This window comes from Netta rufina (assembly GCF_964035555.1).
Source record: "Netta rufina genome assembly, chromosome: 2".
Classification (NCBI taxonomy): domain Eukaryota; kingdom Metazoa; phylum Chordata; class Aves; order Anseriformes; family Anatidae; genus Netta; species Netta rufina.
Genome location: NC_140124.1, coordinates 109,853,014 through 109,872,616, shown reverse-complemented (window position 1 = coordinate 109,872,616; position 19,603 = coordinate 109,853,014).

Genomic DNA, 19,603 nt, shown 5'->3' with positions numbered 1-19,603 from the left:
CTTGTCACAGTGCTTAATTTCATTAGGCTCTTAGGCAAGACTCTCAGCACCTTTCACAAGCTGCGTATGCCACCCAGAGAGTCTCAAATCACACCAGGGCAAAGCCCTCCCTCAGGTGGATCACAGCATCTCCAAAAAGGACCCTCAAGCCAGGAGGCACCAGATCAGCTTGGAGCTGCTTGTTTAGTCAGCTGCTGCTGCAGGAAAATAACTTGTCAGAAATCAGAGTAAAATCAGCGCAGGGACATCAAAATACTGCCTTAAACATTCACTGATCAAGAAAAAAATGGCTACAAAAAGCTGTTTAGAGTTGGTGCCTGGTCTGGTGGGCAACCCAGGGCCCTGGAGAGCCTTCCATGAGCAGAAACCTGGGATTAATTATTCCTCGCCCTGCCACTGTTTTCTCCGTGCCTCTTCTCCCTGCCTGCGTATGTCGTGTCTAACAGGACTGCAGCTCCTCAGGCCAGAGGCTGCTTCTCACTCAAGCTTTCCATATTACCAGGGTGGCAAAGCCATTTTGTGGTTGTTTCCACAATCCAAGCAGCAGCAGCAGCACCAAACCAAACCTTTGGGCACGCTCGATGTTGACAAGTAGCGCTGCTGCCCGTGTTGACGGAGCGGTGACTTTGTACTGCGCTGGAGCCCGGGCTGTTGTGTCTTTTCCAATTGTATTGTGTTGTTTGGCTTTGGAAAAGAGCAGAAGCACATGACTACAAGGACGGGAGATTCTCCCATGTCCCCACCGCATATTTCAGGCAACCAAAATTAACCTCTTCACGGGAGGCAGAGAGACAGCGTGCAGCGAGGTGCGGAGAGTGCAGAGAATGTGGCAAGGGGGAGCGGAGCAGAAACAAACCTATTCACAGACATGGGAAACACAAAAAGCTGCTGCAGATAATCCAGGGCAAAATACAGAGCTGCTGCAGAGATCCACCTGGGTGGGAGAGAAGAGAGCGTGGAGGACCTGCCAAGGAACGGGGCTGCAGTTGAGCTGTATATGAGAGAGAAGCATTTGACAACTTGCGCTGCCAAGCTCTCGTGATCCATTTATTTTCCCTGGAGGAGTATTCAGCTTGGAAATAGTGTAGGAAGCACTGATAAAGACGAACGCCCACATCCCTGCACTGAAAGGAGATGGGCCATCAGCAGTACCTGCACTACACAGTCTCCAAAGGGCTGTGTTGTGGCACCATCACGCTACAAACCCAAACTCATGCCCCAGCGTGCGGGGCGTTTTACCTCTCCCAAATGAGCTATTGCCATTCGGGTGCTGCAGTGAGGGAGGAGAGGTTATTAGCAGGTGGCCCAGGAAGCTGCTGTAACGCACTGAGAACTCAGCAAAACATCTAAAATCACTGTCAGCACTTCAGGGAATAGCCAGCACAAGGAGCTCTGAACAGTCCCTTCGGTCTTTGCTATCTCTAGCTGCACATGGATGTAAAACAGCAACATCAGCAGAGTTTGACCAAAATAATGGCCCAGAACCCAAAATGCCGCTCCTTACATCCACTCATAATCCCTTCCTTCCTTTCCAGCCCTGGCTCCAAAATCCCTAACCACAGAGAGCCCAGGCAGCTCCAACCCCAGCGCCAGCAGCGGTGGGAATTCCCACCCGGCGCTAACTGGTTAAGAATAATCTTTACATTTTTCCCGAGCTGCCGTGTTCCAGGGAGCTTGAATTAACAATTCACCGAGCGTGTTAGTTTTGAATGACTGCATTGAAATCAGCACAAACTCAAACAGAAGCCCTATAAAAAGCCAGGGCTTTATCGTGCGCTCGGTGGAGGCAGAAAGAAGGCCGGTGGGAAGGAAACAATACCCGTCTGAGCGGAGCGAGCGGTTATCTGCTTGCCATCAGCACAGGCCAGCCGTGTTGTTTTTCCGTCCGCTCACCATGTGAGCAGGCTACGGTGTACAGTACCAGGCGGTGCAAAAGCCCACGGCCGGGTCCTTCTGTTTGTAGGGCTTGCTGACATAAGGTGGAGTTCAGGTTATTGTGGTGTGGGACGTTTCCTGCCCCGGCCGCTGATAAAGGCAAATCCCAGCAGCCTTACAGGCTCTCTTTGTCCGGGACCAGAGCTATGCACAGCCTGCATACGCCCAGCCCTCTCCCTGTGCCCGAGGATGCTTCACCGCACGCCGAGCATCCCCTAGGTGAGCACACGGAGTAAAAGGATTAAAAGCGAGCCCGGTGCCGGCTGAGGTGCAAATGAAGGTCTGGCAGTGAAAACGGCATTAAGCTCGCTTTGCATCACCCAGCCTGGTGGCTCCGGAGCGACGTCTCTGTCATGCCAGGTGTGCCCTGCCCCAAAATACCTCCTGCCCTGCAGGGAGCCCAGCAGCAGGCCCGGAGATGCTTACAGCTCTGGAGGTGAACATCCCTGGCAGTGCATAGCCGTGCAGATAACTCTCCTGCCTCTCAACACCGGGCACTGCCCTGACCCTGGCTCCAGGTGCATTTTCCCAGCTCAGAGCAAGCCGAAGGGCAGGCTGGCAACCTCCTGTTTTGGCAGAAGGCTGTTAACCAGCAGCCATACTTTACCCCAGGGGCTGAGCCCCGTGGCTATGTTGATGGACCAAATGGCAGCCACCCCACATCCCTCGGGGACACCAAGAGGTGTCGCCGGTGCCACCCCTCGTCCTGTTCCTCCTCCCCAACACCAGGTGAGCAGACGTGCTCTGCACAGAGGGTCAGGCTGTCAGACGGCACCTGCGGAGAGGAGGACAGGGACACCACCAGCTCCACATCCTTAACACAAACCACAGCTTGACTGTCTTGGTGGCTAGACCTCACCATGCATGAGATAAATCATTTTTTTGCCTCCACGAGGAGCTTTCTGGCTCCCACTACTGCCAGTGCAGAGCTCTGAGCTGTGGGATGTCACATTCCTCTTGCAGCAAGCCAAAACGGTGTGCCCTCCAGGTAGGCAGCACACAAGGCTTGCCCTTTTGTCCAAGATTTGCTTTACTGCATTCACACCAGCTTGGGAAAACAGCCGTAATGCCATCAGCTACAAACTCCCATCTCCTGTAATCTCATATCCTGCTCCCCGGGAAACTCAGATGGAGAGCACCAACTCTGCCACCCCCCAGAGGCCACAAGGCAGGAAGATCTCCCCTATTCTGAGCAAACTCACGTGATAAAATAAATAACTCTCTCTGCTCGTGTCTGTCTGCAGCCACAATGTCTCACACCAACAAATTACCCAGTGGAATCAGCCCAGATCCCATTTAATGCAGCTGTCAATTTATCAGGTGTTTTATCTCTATTAAATGTTCGTCTTGCCTTCATTTGATCAGACGTCATCCACTTTGGGTCCTGGTTTCCCCACCCCCTTGAATGCCCCGGGATTTCACTCCTCTCCACCTTCTTCTTTGTAGGCCAAGTTGTTCATCTCACGCTAGGCACCTAGGCACAGCGAGCGCGGTGGCAGAGGCGAGAAAAGGTCTCAGGATAAGGCTGTGACAAGCACAACTACGGCGAAGCCACTCTTGGACAAAGCCTCTAACACTAGCAGTGATGTGTGTCAGACCGTGGAAACTCCTCTTACCTGTGCAACCATTCCCACACACGCAAAGCAAAGCTGGCAGTGGCCAAGCTGTGGCACGGGCAGTGGCTTCTCGTCCCCATTCCCCCAGCACCTCCATCAGCCAGGGGGATTCAGTGTGTATTTGCATGGAGCAGAGACCCTTTGATCCCCACCTCTAGGGTGCTTACTCGGGTGTTAGCACACCGGTGCAGGCCTTTGGGAGCCTCCTGAGCTGGGGGAAACCACCTGGCTGGAGGAAACCACCGCTTTGATGGCGCTGTGCCTGCAGGAGGGATGAGCACAGGTCCAGCACTGCAGAAGGGTGAAGACCACGATGGGGGAGGGAGAAGCCCTGGGTTAAATCACACGGGAAAGGAGGGACAGCCTGCACAATAAGCACGGCCAGGGTCACATCTCAATCACGGCAGAACAATCCATCCATCTCGCCCCCGTGCTAGTCACTGCCGGCAAATTTTGCCCTCCGTGAATATTCCTCCCCCGTTTCCCCGAATAAAGGCAATTCTCTCCAAGCTGTTTAAACTAACAGCAGCACAATTCACAGCCAGCGGCTTCGGCCCGCTTTGTGTTCATTTGCTCAATCAACATTCGCCCCCTGGTAAGTAACTTTCAGAGAAAACTGTCACTCGCAGACAATGGGCTGGCAGTTAGCAGCAGCAGTTCTGTGTCTAAATGTTTGCAGACACTTGGGCAAAATGTCTCAGCCCAAATTTAAGAGGACAGCTGCCTCCCCGCCTGCCCTCGGTGCACAGGGCTGGCAGAGCAGCTGGGGGACGAGGTCGGCCACCTTCAGCCCTGTTGGATGAAGGCACCTCGGGAGGTGATGCGAAGGACGTGGCTTCACTTTGAAATGCTGCTGCCAACGCCAGCACTGCCTGGGCGCCACAGCCCTCGGCAGCCAGCAGCTCTCTGGCATCGCCCCCAAACCTCAGGGCTGCATGAGAATAATTCACCTCCCTCCCCGTGGCTCACTTAAAACATTTGTTTTGACAATGAAAGCGATCATTAATTCCACTCATTGATTTATTTTTCCTAAAAGCCCATTGTTACCGCTTAAATGTGCATGATAACTTGCCATTTGAGATACCAGAGAGTGGTTTATAGGCTTGTCTACCAGAAAAAGCCATGTCGGTTTATAAATGGGCTACTTAATGTGCCTCCCTTGTGGCAGTGTCCTTATTTTGCTTTGAAAGCAATGCTTGATATTGTTTAAACTCAAGACAAATCATTGCTTGCTTTCATTGACACGGTTTTCTCGTGCAGCTAGGACCTAGCACCTTCCAGTTTTGATCATGCCATAAAAGCACCACGTATCAGCAGATCGTCCAGAAGCTGCTGTTGGACAACAAATTCCCTCCCATCCCCCTAATGTGGATGAAGCCCCAAAATATTGTCATGGATCCTGTGACCACGATGGAGAAGTGAACACAAATTATGTAGCAATAAGTGTTCTTGGTGTAATTGTTTCAGACATTTATGTGTGTCTCTAGAAATACTCCAACCATTTCCCTCCAGGCTGTGGCTCTACCCAGGCTGCAACAAACAGTCATTCTTGTCCCTGCCACAGCCTTTTTGTGTCCCCCAGTTTCTGCCCTCTTCTCATCTGGGCACTTTTATTAAAGCTTCAAGGTCTACCTGTCCTGTGCAGATGGATGTCCCTTTTTCACCTCACCCTGTCAGCCTTCCTGTGAGTGTGTCCATGAGGCTACATGGGGTTGGGGAGGACCATCCCTGAAGAGCCATGAGAGCAAGCTGGACATCCAGGCATTCACAGGACTGTGCTTATTGAGGCAAAGCACAAAGCAACCATGAAATTGGTTTGCAGCAATGAATAACAGGTCTTAGAGAGCAGGGCAAGCAGATGGAAATGCTCCTTCTTCACGTTAGGTTCAGCCAGCATCTCCATCAGGCTCAGCCAGAGATATGTGGATGAGAACTGCTACAGAAAGGCAAGAGTACTTTTAGCTAAGGCAAAGATTAGCCCCAGAGCATCTATTTGCCATTAATTTTTTGTTGTATGATAATAACTGCAGAAATCACTGGCTTGTTTGTAGCCAGCATGCCCTGACCAGTGTGACAAGAAGAGCTTGGTGCACCCTGGGTGAGGGCAGGTACCGCTGGGTTTCTCAGTGATACAGCTGTGCAACCTTTGTGGGCATAGGTATGCCAACCCTCATGTTTTTATTGAGGTCCTCCCACCAAATGTCTCTACTTGCATGCCTCAGAAAATAGATGAGGCCATCTGAGCCTTCCTGGCTGCACAGGAAAGCTCGAAAGAGAGATCTTCTAAAGACTCAGAGGTCAGAAAGAAAATAGTGAGGAGTGTCTCAGATTTTCTCTGTTTTGTCGGGTATTCAGCAACCTCCAGCTCTTCCAGCCAGATCTGATTTCCCCACGTGTGATGCTCTGGCAGTGCAACCTGGCAGCCTGGCTGGGTCTAACCAGTTCCTCCCAGGTGCTGAGGCTCCGGATTTTACACAGCTTGAGAAATCCTGCCTGGCGTTCACCACCAGCATCTCCCACTCAGCATGCATTAAAATGAAAGCCGGGGGGTCCATCCACATAAATCGCCCCTTGCCCCTCGATCTGCTCCCAGATCTGCCCACATTGGCACAAAGGCCACCTCCCTCTCCCCACAGTGCCACCAAGACCCTGCTCTGCCGGGGGTCTCTCCCCGGGGAGGGGTGTCCCCGGGGGTGTCCTTGATGCTGGGGGTCGTTCCAGCACAGCCTGCCTTTTGGGAAGGCAAATACACAACCGAAACATGCAGGCTGCGGGGCGGCTTGACCTTCGAGCGACCCTTCGCCTGACCCAGCGCTGGTCACTCTCACCGGCAGATTTGTTTATCTTGGGACCTCGAGGCTCCCAGCCCCAGAGCGCCGCTTTTTCTGAGAAAGGCACAGCAAGGCCCGGGGCTTGTTTTTAGCCCCTTTCCTTCAGGCCTGGGCCAGAATTGGGCACGGAGAGCCCACGGAGAGCTGAGCTTAGCGGCCCTTACTGAGGCTGATGTTCTCCTATGCAGTGCTTGGTCCTAGTGAAAATCTCGGGATAGGCCCAAAATGCAGAAGTACCTGCGTCGCTTAAGGCAGAAACCAGATCCCTGGTTAGAGCACTGTGGGATAAATGTCTGTCCTAGAGAAAAGAAATCATGGCTTTGATCTGCTCAGGCTAGGGAAGAGCCCCCAGCTCAGCCAGCAAGCCCTGGTACATTAAAGCCGGGCCCAGTCCCCAGCCTGTGGAGCTGTTGGGCTTTGGAAACTACCCCGGGAGGGGCTTTGCCTTTCTTTGCCAAACTCTGAGGAAACTTTGCCCAGGGATTTCCCCTTGTTTGGCCAGCAGATGCAGAAACCCAGGGCGATTTCTTGTCTTACCCCAGGCAGGAGCCCAGGGCAGGGGGCCGGGGGGGGCAGCAGGCCGCATTGCTTTGGGGAATGTCTGCTATCCCAGAAGGGGCTGGAAACAACCCATCTGAAATATGCAGAGCCATTATCAGGCCTGGGCTTAAATAAACTTTACTGTCCATTCAGTGATCAACCTCCCTGGGAGCCGCTGGCTCCATTCGTCACTGTCACCTTTTCAAAGTGACTGCGATGACAGTTCATGATCATTAACTAGTAATGGTGTGCTTTGCATTAACAGGAGGGCACATCAAACAGGCAGACTCGCGAGTCGAGAGTTAACTAAATTATATAATAAACATTCTCCGGCTAACCAGGTACAGATGGCGACAAAAGGTATAACAAAGTGGCAGGCAGCAGAGAGCGGGGACGGGGGGCACGGTGGGAGGGAGTGCTTGGTACGGGGCCTGTGGTGCTGCCCGGCTGCCCCACGAGATGCTATTAATTAGGAATAACGAAATGTGGCCCTCCAGCCAGAGGCTGAAGCTGCAACAGCAAAGATGCAGCAGGGTTTCAAGAGATCTGCTGTGGCCAGGGGCTTTTTTGGGTGCATTTTTGTCTTTTTTTCTCAAAGACGTCTTCTCTGGCACGCACAGTGGGCAGAGTGGAGCACTGAGGGCAGGGTTTGCATGGGAAAGATTTATCTTTGGAAAGAGGAGGACGTGAGGAGGGAGATTTCAAAGGTTTCCTCGACACATCTTTCATCTGGGAGGACAGGGATGGCTCATCACCACTTCCTACTGGCACAAAGCACCAACTGCAGGACCCTACTCTTATGTGGGCCTGGGGACATCAGCCTGGTTCAGAGGAGAGCTTGGGAGGCCAGAGCTGCTAGCACTACTCCCAGTACAATCCCTGCTGGCTGAGAAATATCAAAAAAATATATTTTTTTTTTTTAAATGATTTTTTCAATCTATTCTCTAGAAGAAATTAAAAACGCCATAAATCATATTAGTACAATTTATTTTATTATACTTGTTACAAGATCATTCACACAGACAAACTGATGCCTGAAGTTGGGGTTTAAAGTCCATAATTCAGCACTTCAGGAAATGGAAAAATACTTTTAACAGAGACTTCAATGGGAGCTGGTGGACGCTCGGGGCTTTTTCAGAAATCCAGCCCAAACCCACTGCAGTGAATGCGTCTCCTGCCACATACTGACACAGGCCCTCTACTTAGATGCTTATCTATACATTGAAGGGCTTTAGGTTTAGGCGGCCATTTTTTAAGCTCTTGATGTTTTAAATTAGCGCACAGTCACGATCAGGGAGACTGACTTAGAAACTGAGCAAAAATCATTACTCTCCGACAGTTTGTCTTCCTTCACTTCCCCACACCTCAGTCCCTTCAGCAACTGCTCAGGTCACTTACTTTTCCATCAGTTACCCTGCTTCCATGGCAGAGGTATGAAAAAAAAAAAAAAAAAAAGCCCTGGGAAAAGTAACCCACTCAGCTCTTATCCTAATCTAGATGGCCAGCCGGGGGGAGGGCAGGGAAGGACACCCAACTGGGTCTTGCAGTTCCTCTCCCAGCCATGCTTCAGAGAGCTTGGACCCACGTTTTCCAAAAGCAGCAGTTTTTCAGTGCTGAGATAATCAGGTGGGGAGAGCACTGACACATTTAGCTGCCTGTCTCTATGCACTGGGAAATAGGTTTTGTTTCACGCCAAGTCACTGTAGCTTCAGGGAAAGTTGCTAGAATTCAGATTTTCAAAAAAGTCCTTTAGATTTGGGTCATCTTCTATTGGGGTGCTTAATTTTGAAAGTCCATGGCTTGGCTCTCTGAGGCACCCAGAGCCTAGACTTGTGCTAGATGGGGACAAAATTCATTTGGTCGGTGGGGACGCCGTGGGGAGCACTGGTGCTTGCAGAGCTGAGAAACCTGCAGATAGAAGGTCTTATCAAGGCAATTTTGCAGACAGACAGCAACTCCAAAGGCACCTCGGGGAAATGGGGATGTGGATGCTGTTGACCACTTTGGCCACCTCTGTAGGTACAAGTCCTCAGTACATGCCCTGTTGCCAGCCTTCCTGCGACTGTCCTGTGTCATGAGTTTGGATGAAAGGTGCTGCCTGGTTTGGTTCATTCACAGCGTCAGGCTTCTGAGCACCCACATGTTCTGTTTAATGGGAGCAGAAGAGCAAAATAAACACTTGGCAGGCACAAAGGTAAAACATAATGTGGCAACAACTGAAATAAGGAGGCACAGGCATAACTACACCCTTCTTCAATGCTTAGGAGGGAGATTTAATTTCCATACAGCCGCCCTTGTCTGCTTTAAACTGCAGCAAAAGATGTGACAGAGTCCAAAGGCTAGCAAGGAGGCGAGGACACCCGCTGCCTCCCATCCCCTCTCCAGAGCCCTGCCAGGATCACAGCTGGGCTCCGCCGCCTGCCCGGCACAGCGGTGTTGGGACACCGAGCGTGTACCATCCTGCGAGGGACGGAGGCCTTTCAGGAGTCAGATAGGATGAAGAAGCCACATTATTTTCTCAGGAGATTTATATTGCTCGTGGGATATTGCTTAACAGATCTTTCTGTCCCTCTTCCTTGGTCCTAAAACAATGCTTATGACAGAACAGAAAGGCCGAAAACTGCAACTGGTTTATGATTTGTTCTTTCATACATGCAGATGTTTCACAAACATTTAAAATAACAACCAACCCTGGGAACATAGCGGCTGAGGGAGGCAGCTCGGCCGAGGACTTCTGGGTCCTAAGCCTGGCCGTCGGCTGTGTCATCGCACACAAGTGCCCGCAGGACTGCTCTCTGCTGCTGCTTCCTCCCCTTGTTCTGAGGCACTTCTTCAGATGGCGAGCACGTCGTGGGGCAGGAACTGCTTCTTTTTAAGTGTCTGCAAAGCACTCGGCATAATGAGAACCCTATGTGTGACGGTCTTGCAGTCAAGGGGCTTTGTATTTCACTATCAACGTAGCTCTTCTGGCAGCCCTAGAGCCGATACTGAATGAGAGCTGGTGGACTCAGACATACTTAGAGCAAAAACAAACAAACAAACAAACAAAAAAGAGCTTGGCTAGGGTGTAATATTAACCATATGCCTCATAGGGGATTGACAGAGATCCTGCACTTATTCCTGAAGGTTAGTGCTGGGCTAAAGGTTACCATATGCTCTAGGAATGCTCTGCAAACACCAATGAGTGGCCATGAAAGTTGGAAACTTGAAGTTACTATACAGTCAGAGGTGGTTAATTGCAGCTTCTACAACCTGTTTGCCCAGGTATATAGAGCATTCAACTGCTTGGTTACAAGGGATGTTAGCTTTTCTCCTCACACATGACTGACTAATTTTCTACATACCATGTAAAGGAAAATGCAAATAAAAGCGGCTTTCAAACAGAACAGGTTTTCTTTTCCACTGTGGCCTCTGCAAAACTTTAGAAGCTCAACAGTGGCTGGTCAGAAAGAGAAGATCAAGAGCCATAGCCAAGTGGCCTGGAAAGGAAAGGGAATGAAGTTTAAAAAAAAAAAAAAAAAAAGGAGGAAAACCAAACTTTAATATTGCCAGGAACTGCTTGAAGCAGGGCAGGCAAGCAAATCAGAAGCACGAGCAGGATGGGGCTCATAGCACTGTATCATGGGACACAGCTATAAGCTACAGAAATAGAAAGGAAATAACTGTATTGGCCTGCCTTTACCACCTGGCTGGAGCTGTGTTCAAGCTGAGAGGTAGGTGTCCTTCCACCAGCCATGGCTCATGCTGTGGAGGAAGATGTTTCTCAGCAGGAATGTCTCCTCGTTCACAGACACTGAATGAAGGAACAGGCTGAGGTGAGGATTGTCAAGCTAAAATGCAATAGGAAAGGGCCCTTCAGGCACACAGGGGACTTCCCTTGTGACTGCAAATTGCAAACTCAAGAACACAAATCACAGAATATTCAGAAGTGCAAAAACACTGGAAATAAGACTGAAGTGGAGCTGGAAGTGGTGATCAGGACTTCTGACAGTACAATTCAGTCATTCTTTAGAGGTCTTAGATCAAATATTTAAAAGCCATGGGTTCTTAATTGCATCAGAGTCCGTACTGAAACACCTCTGTCCCCAACCATCTAAGCAGCTGAATAATCTACTGCAAAATGCCCATCTTGGCATCTCAGCAAAGAGCTACTCCAAGCAGCTGGCTTCTTTGGAAACAATTGTCCCCATCCACACTTTCTTCCTTCTTCAAAAAAACAAAACAACACCACCAACAAAAAAGCAACAGGAAAACCAAAAATACCAAATCCTGGTAGAAGATGAGATACACTGCTAGTATAATGACTTGAGGAGGGAAACCAGTCAGAAGTTGTGTTATTAATCCAGACAGGTAGGAGAGGACAGCACAGAGGACTCTGATGCTAAGCTTTGCCCTACCAGCACAGGTAGGACAGGCTGCAAAGGAGCAAAAGGCAGAGCAGAAGAACCCCCCAGTAGTAGGGCTGGAAGGGAAGCCTTGCTGGCCACACTCAGGTGCAGACAAGACCTCTGCAGCTGGATTACTGCCCCAAGCCTTACCTTGTACCAGGGGCAGGTACAAGATCATTCCTTCAGAAAAAAAGCTGCTAAAAGACGAAATGGCAAGCACGGTGCTGCCTAGGACACGGGTCTGGTTAATATTATTAAAGGAGCAAAATTTCCCTTCCCCCAGAGGGAATGTCTGGGCCAGAGATTTGTGTGCAAAATAGCTCAAGTTTTTCCCTGTGGTCAAAGAGCAGTGTTTTATTTATTCGCGGTCAGTCACATTGGGCTTGTGTCACATTTTGCCGTGGTACTCCATTATTTAATAAAGCCCCGTGGACACCGGCCAATGCTGCTGCTTGACACGGACCACTTTCTGACATTGCACCTGGCCAACTGGATCGTTTTATTATTGAGAGAGGAGGGGAATTAAAGGTGCAACGAGAAATTGGTTTTTAGCCCAAAGGAAAGAGAGTTGTCAAGCCTCACAACGCTTTTTTTTATTTAACTTAACTTGTTAGATGAATACAGCTGCTTATGCCACAGAGCACTTGTGTGTATGTATCAAGCTGCTCTTAAATCCTTCTAAAACAGCACGTCTCAGCGATTTCCCACTGCGACCAAAGCAATAATGTGCCCATCCACAAGGGCTCAACTTCACCCTTCCTAAAGGTCCTGAGCAAGATCCCGCAGAGCACTGCACATTTCCCTGTCCTAGCAAGGCAGCTTGGCTCCCTCCATCTCCCGCTGTGGTCACTGAATGCCAAATTTTATCACCTCTCCTCATAGCAAGGATGGCTACCACTGCTCACCACCACCCTGCAGCTTCTTTTTTACCCATTTTGCAGACCTGAACCTTGAATAAAAAGCTTTTAGGATGGATGCATAACACAGCAGGGCTGTCATACCAGCCCTCATATCGCAGCGTTGAAGACAGAGCAAAAATGGGGACCCATCTGCCTTAATGGGAACATTTCAAGATGGCAGCTACAAGGCCTGGGAAAATAAACCAGGGGAGCTAGTCAAGAGAAAATTATAAACTGTTGAAGTCCTGGAGTACTTCCCGGTATTCAAACAGGTAATAGATTTGTTTAAATAACTGGAAGTAGTTTCAAAACGTCAACTTTGCTGCATTGTCTAGCTTCTCGTTTCTGGTCCAGTTCCAGTCCAGGAATGATGACTGGGAGGTTTCTTCATCCACGAGCTCAGGGAAAAGCACCTACTGCAAAAATAAAGCAAAACCCCACGGCACTTCAGCGGGGAATTTTTCAGCTGGCACACGTCTAAAGCTTTCATGATTTCCTGTTGTGCAGATAGCTTTGGGGAAATGGTTACATGACCTACTGCTGAAATGGCATCAATGAACTATCCACAGAACTAAATAATTAAGCTAGATTAAATGTGATACTTGTTACTCTGCTTGTTGCCAGAATCCTTAAAGCTGTTACGGTCTTGATAACCCAGACACAAATTTCAGCCAGTATATTACAGCCAGTTCTGATTAAGCAGGTGTCACAGAAGAGAAGTGGCCCTACTGCCACCCAAAGCCCACCAGCAGAAATAAAAACATCAGAAATAAATAAATAAATAAATATATATATATATATATAATGGAATTTCATCTATGTAAGAGCATGTGAGCATATTTGCTTCTTAGAAGAATGATGTTATTTTGAATCTACGTGGAAAAAAACATTAAACTACTCACAGCTGAAGATCATTAATATCTTTTTTTTTACCTTCTTGATATCCAGCTTTAATTTGGGATAAAGATTGCTACTTGGGTGCTTCAGAAAACTTTCTTTTTCTCTGCAGACCTAGCTGGGATAATAATAACACACTTATGAAGTACAGTGGTCTGCCTGTAAACATTTTATAAACATGCGTGGACTTTAAATTCAGCACCTCTGACATTTTGTAAATATTTTCCTCAATTCAGAGGTATAGGAAAACAAGGCAGACAGCACTTACTGGTTATTAATGAGAACTCACTTCGGTTAGATGACACTGATCTCTTAATACTCATTAGTGATCACTGACTTTAAGATAATTCCTCTTATTTATGGTACTGATCAGAAATTAGCTGCAAAGCCTACACCATTTCGTATTTAGCTCAGCATTGTAGGGGACTAAAACTTGTACAATCCTGTCGGCCACAGTTTATACCAAATTTGACAAACCAAACTGTGAGATGTTAAGTTTTACAGTCTGAGAAAAATACACAGCTGCATAAAAGGAAGGAATAAGGGAGAGAGGAAGGGCAGGGGACAGAAAGACCAAGAGAGACCAGCGCGGTTCCACTCATGGAAAAGCTGAAGGTCGAAGAATCCACTGTGGAGAAAGCTGATGAAAATCCAATTCAATTCACTCTGCTGCTCAGAGAGTGACTTGTTCCTCCATCTGCTCCATGACAAAAGCACTCCTAATGGCAGTAACATGTGGACAAAGCAAATATTTCTCAATTGCAAGTGATTCATTGGCTCAATAAGCGTCTGGCCTAAACATCTGATATACATTTAAAATCCCATCTATTTCCTAAAAAATATTCCTTATTTTTTGAGTGACCGAAAACAAAGTACAACAATAAGAAATGGTGTCAGGATGGTCCTTGTGGCTTCCATTCATGAAGCAAAAGCTGTTTACCATTGGCGTGGGCCAGATCGGGAGCAATTCTTTGCTAAAGCTGCCCCTTTCCCAGGCAGAAGAAACTGAACCCATGCACGTAGCTCCCGGATGTTAGTGACCAGCGATGAGACCTGGGTCCGTGGGGAACAATTCGGGCCCAGAGAGGTGCTGATAACACTCCTTTGCAGAGGGCTATTCCCAAGGGCAATTAGTGACTCACGCTGCCCGCCGTGCACTCGCACACCAGGAGGACGTGGCTCCAGCCCCAAGTCACACCCTTCAGGGCCGGTCTCTATCTGATGGCTTTTGCCATTCATGGGAACTGGCATAATTTACAGATCAATTTGTCACTTTAGACCTGGATCAAACACCAGCCCTCCGGGTCACAGTGGCTCCAGCCACGTATGAATCAACATTTAATATGGCATTAAGGTTCTCTTTCAATTGCTTTTAACTTTTGTGCACTGAGTATGCTTAGGACTGCGGCGTAGGGCTTCCCCTGTGCAGCCAAGTGGCTGCATTTTGCAGGCCAGCTCCAGCTGCCTGTCTGGAGTTACTTTCTTCTTCTCTTGAGGATCCAAAGCAAGACTTCAGCTTCCCACACTTATTTCTCCCCTCTTCTCTATCTACAAGCAAAGCAGTCTGGTCACAGGGGTTGCTGCACGCAGCATCCTTCTGTGGCATGCAGCATGGTAGGGATGTGAAGGAGCATGACACGAGTGCACATAGTTATCATTCACTCTTCCAGCATTTTAATTTCTTTTCTTTTTCTTGCCCATTTTTGCTGGATCAAGCTTTTCTAACATAACAGGGCTGACTCGGGGTGTCTGGGCTAGACCTGAAGTTCAGCGAGGTTCGTTATTTTCCAGGAAACATTCTTCCTTCCTCTCCTTCCGTGATTGTTCCCACAGGTTTTATAGTTTCTTGTTCGGTTTCTTTTTTTTTTTTTCTTCTTCCCCCTTCTGGGTTTGACCTTCGTTCAGCTGCTCTTTGAGCAAGAGTCTTGTGAGTCTTACAAGAAGGTTTCCACACAGTGGTGCTCCCAACCAGAAAGTCAACTTAGCTGGGCAGACTGCAAGTTTCTAAGATTCAAGCACGGGCTCAGGCAGTGCTTGGTTCTCATCCTGCTCCACGTGGGGATTAACACCTCCCAGCAGGCAGCGCAAGGGCTGCTGCCCTCGTGAACTGAAGAGCTCATTCTCGCTCTTGCCTACTGCAAGTGAGGATGCCTACAAAAAAGGCAAGGTGTTTTGCAGATCTTGAGACAACATTTCTGGGAACTGCAGGCTCCTCCAACATAAGCCAGTGTTACAATGAATGTTGCCCTGCCCACTGACAGTTTGGTTGCCCGCTGTCTTTGCCAATATGACAAAGACATATTAGTAAATGCATACTAAATGTTTTAAACCTTCATCAGGTTCTCTTGGAAAGCTCATCCAGAACCCCAATGCTCCAATGGCAGAAATTTCCTCCTATATGTACAGCCTATTCATGGCTCATGTATACTCTTTATATTCACTGATAATATTTTTTTTCCTATACTCCCTGACCTTCAGTTCCTGCCACTTTTCCTTTCCATCTTTCCCCTTCTGTAGTTTCTGAGCATGGGTGAAGCTGGCTCAGCCTCTCTTATACTACGGGTTTTCCAGCCCCCTGGTTGTTCTGCTAGGCCTACACTCCACCTCTTTTCAGTGCAGATTATTTTTTTCTTGAATTCTTTCTAAGAGCACAGCTGATCAGAGCCATACACAGCATTTCATATGAGGCACCTGGCTTGGTGCTATGAACAACACAAAGCTCCCCTTTTCCCTGAAATGGTTGCATTGGTCCTGCATTTCTCCCTAAATGCTTCAAGATCTCATCTTCTGTAGCATTACATTGCATACTGCTACTGTGATTACTTCATTCTCCTTGTAGAGATCCAAATCCTGCTCTTTATGGATTATGTTTCCCAGCTTCAGGTCATCGGCATGATCCTACATTGATGCTCAGTGAAAATATTAATGCACTTTGGTCAGCAGATTTATTTTTATGAAACTCTGCCAAGAAAACTCCCTTGAATCTATTATTTTTTTTTCCCATGTAAGTCACTGCTGTTGCACTATTAGCCAGTTCCTTACCTATATTACAGTTCTATTATAAATACTCTCATTTGACTTGAATAATACTTTTAGCAGAATTCAAATATTTTCAGACTAGAATCTGAAATATTAGAAATGCTTAATAAAGATGTGAATGATGGAAAATATTTGTATTTTCTTATCAATGAATACAGTTACATTATAAAATAAAGCAATCCTGCTAGTCCATCATGACCAGTTTTTGCTAGTTTATTTTTTTCTCTTGAATGTTTGCCTGCATGTATTTAATTATTTCAACTAAATTCTGTCATTATTATTATTATTATTATTATTACTTAGTATTGGAGGTTGGATTGACAAGGGGGTTAAGTATTAAAATCCCATAACACTGTCTTCTAAAATATAGGTACTTATTTGTTGTTCATCAACCATGCGTTATCATTCCCAAATTTGATAGTTAGAAACAAAAATTCTAATAAAAATCATGACATGTATTTCATGTGCATTACTTGTATTTCACATGTAAGTTTTCCTTAGTACTGTGAGATGGAAAAGGAGATGAAACAGCTTCTTTCTATAACTCTTTTATGGGTGTTACATGCCTTTATTAAGCAAAGGGAAGAAGAATTCTTAATTTGAGCTAGCTGAAGCAAAAATCCTTGTTAAAAACAAAACAAAAATCATAGTTCTTTATGACCTAGTAGGTTTTAAATTCTAATAATCCACTTCACACAGTCTGTAATTCACTCTGCTAACAGATTTATATGTATATATATATATGTGTGTGTATGTTTGTCCTTTACTTGGCTATATTTTATTTTGAGCTGATGCTGCATCAACAATTCCCTCATGGTAGTGAAAAGAAGACTGCAGACCAGCAGTGTCTAACAAGACCCTCCAACATTTTGTTGGGCTGTTTGGCATCTGTGAATCTTTTGACTGAGAGCAAGTGCAGTGTTGCTGCTAGCTGTGTGGATTTCAGTCTGTCTGGCACATATGGCCCATGACTGCTCCTGCATCTCTTTCCAATGAATCCTTTAAAAACAGGTGGCATGAATTTCTTTGCCTGATGCAAGTTGCAATTTCTCCTTTGAGACATGCAGGTTGATGATATTTTCCCATGACACTGGGAGATTACAAATATAATCTCTCCAAGGACAATAAATAAATAAATAAGTAGGAAAACGTCCTGATTTTCCTCTACTAACCTCATATAAAGCTTGCTACATGGAAGAAGGGACCCACAGATCTGCTGCCTATTGAGATGCTCGCCTTCAATCCTTGCCTTGCAGCAAGTTGCCCTCAATTTGTGACTCCTACAGCTGTGGATCACTTCCTTAATTTCCGAAGAGGCTCATGGATTTCTATGGGAGACATTTTGCTTACAAAAACGACTGAGAAAGAATCTTATTTCCATCTCTTTGAACCAGATCTAGTGCTGGAATTACAAGACCAAGTAACAACAAAAATAATTAGTTAGGACAGAGGTACCACAAGCACATCTATTAAACTGATAGGATAAAATAAGGAGTGTTAGGCAAGGCAAAGGCTGGTACAACCTATCCATTGGCACCGATTCACCTTCGGTAGGCCACCAAACAGACTTGGGGTTCCCAGCCTGGGGAGCTTGGTGGATAAGGATGCTCAGCCCCTTCTCCACCACTGCTGGTTTTCTACCATGGCCTCGCACAGGCCCAGCCAGGCCCAGGATGTCAGAGACATGCATACTCATGCCTTTGTTGGGCTCCCTGCCGCCAATATTCACCAGCAAGGACTCATCACACTTGCAAAATGATAAAAAAAAAAACAGGAAAAGTGGAAAAGTCAGCTAGCTCAGCACCTCTTTGTGGGGTGCCCAGTGCCTCTGAAGATCAGGCACTGGGTGTGCAGGCCGGTCATCCTGCGGATGAAGACATGAATAGATCTTTCTCCCTCCCTGTGCTGGAGACACTGGTGGCATTGTTAAAGCACAACCAAGTCTAACGTGGCTGAAAATTTGGCAGAGGCACGCTGGCCTCCTTCCCTCCAGCGCGATCAAATGGCAGCACTGCTCACTGAGCGCTGGGAGCATAAAAGGATTAGCCGCCCGCCCCACCGAGCAGGTGAGCCCAAAGCCTTTCCAATTCACTACATGTCAGTTTGCAAGTAAAACATAAGGTATAAATGCAGCTATTGTTAAGGCAAAGCAGCCATCCTGGCTGGGGAGTTAGATTAGCAATTTGCCCTTTGTAAAAGGATTAGTGGAGCCCTATTGTTTCAGTGTTTATTTATCAATTTGCATTTTTAAAAGGGAGCATGGAGCCGACAAGGGCCTACATTCTCCATGTACCCATGGCCACACAGCTTTCTTCCAACTCCCCATTGCCAGAACCTACCGGAGTGCCTTTAGCAGGCCAGAAATGGAGGAGAAACCAAGAGGCCTTTAGGATCACTGCTGCTTACACCAGAAGGTTTTGTTGGCCTGCTTGGCATTCATCAGTCTTCCAGCTGAAAGGAACTGCTTGTTTGCTGCTAGCTGCATAGATCAAGTATGAGAACTGGTTTCCCCCTTTTCCTCAAAGAGCCGAGTTGACTTTTCCAGCAGATCCACCATAGCTTCTAAGCATGCTTGCTGTAGCACCTGGGCCTGGGCAGGTCACTCCCTTACCTGAATCAAGGGTACCTGAGCAATGGAGCTGTGCTTATCACTAACTCCACACCTGTGGGCTTCAAAGTCCCTCAAATTATTCACACAACTCACACCAGCCTTACAAAATCTTGGCTTTTTCACTGGCGAGGGAAGCGGTGAAGAAATGGCATGGCTGGTTAAGCTCTGAGGCTAGCAGCCACACAGCAATTCTTGTCATCCCAACCTCCCTCCAGCATCTCCCCTCAGGACTCAGGTTGGGTGGCGCTGGGTGCTTGCAGGGTCTTTGGGAGCCTTGCAAATGAGTATTTATTGTTGCAACTACTAGTTCACTATCCACACACCGCAGGGACTCCTCGCTTGAGTTCAAGTTGAGGGAAGAGCATGGGAACCAGAGAACTCCTCTTGCCGGAGCTAACTCCACCAGGAGCGCAGCCCGGCCATTTGGCAGACAACAGCTGCTCAGGCAGATTAGGTACAAATTCCTTCATTAGAGGGAACGGGGATGTTGTGGAAGGTAAGTGGGAGAGCAGATCCTTTAATTACGGTGACACCAGTGCATTGCACTCTGGTGCAGCCCTACTCCCTGTTTTTTCATAGGACTTCAATTTAGGAAGCTATTCTTTTAAACCATAAAAACAGTTTAGAAGACGAACGAGCATCCAGCTGTGTTAAATTATTTTCCTACTCCCACAGGACCCAGCAGCAAAATTTAGCATGTATTTTACAGGCATATGATTTATTTACGTGGAGTAACATACAGGTATTGGCTTTGACCCGTAAAACCCCTCTATGGCCTGGAGCCTACACATCCAAAAGTCTTCTCCCAGCCTAGGCTCTACTGCCGCAGCTGCACCGGAGCAGGACC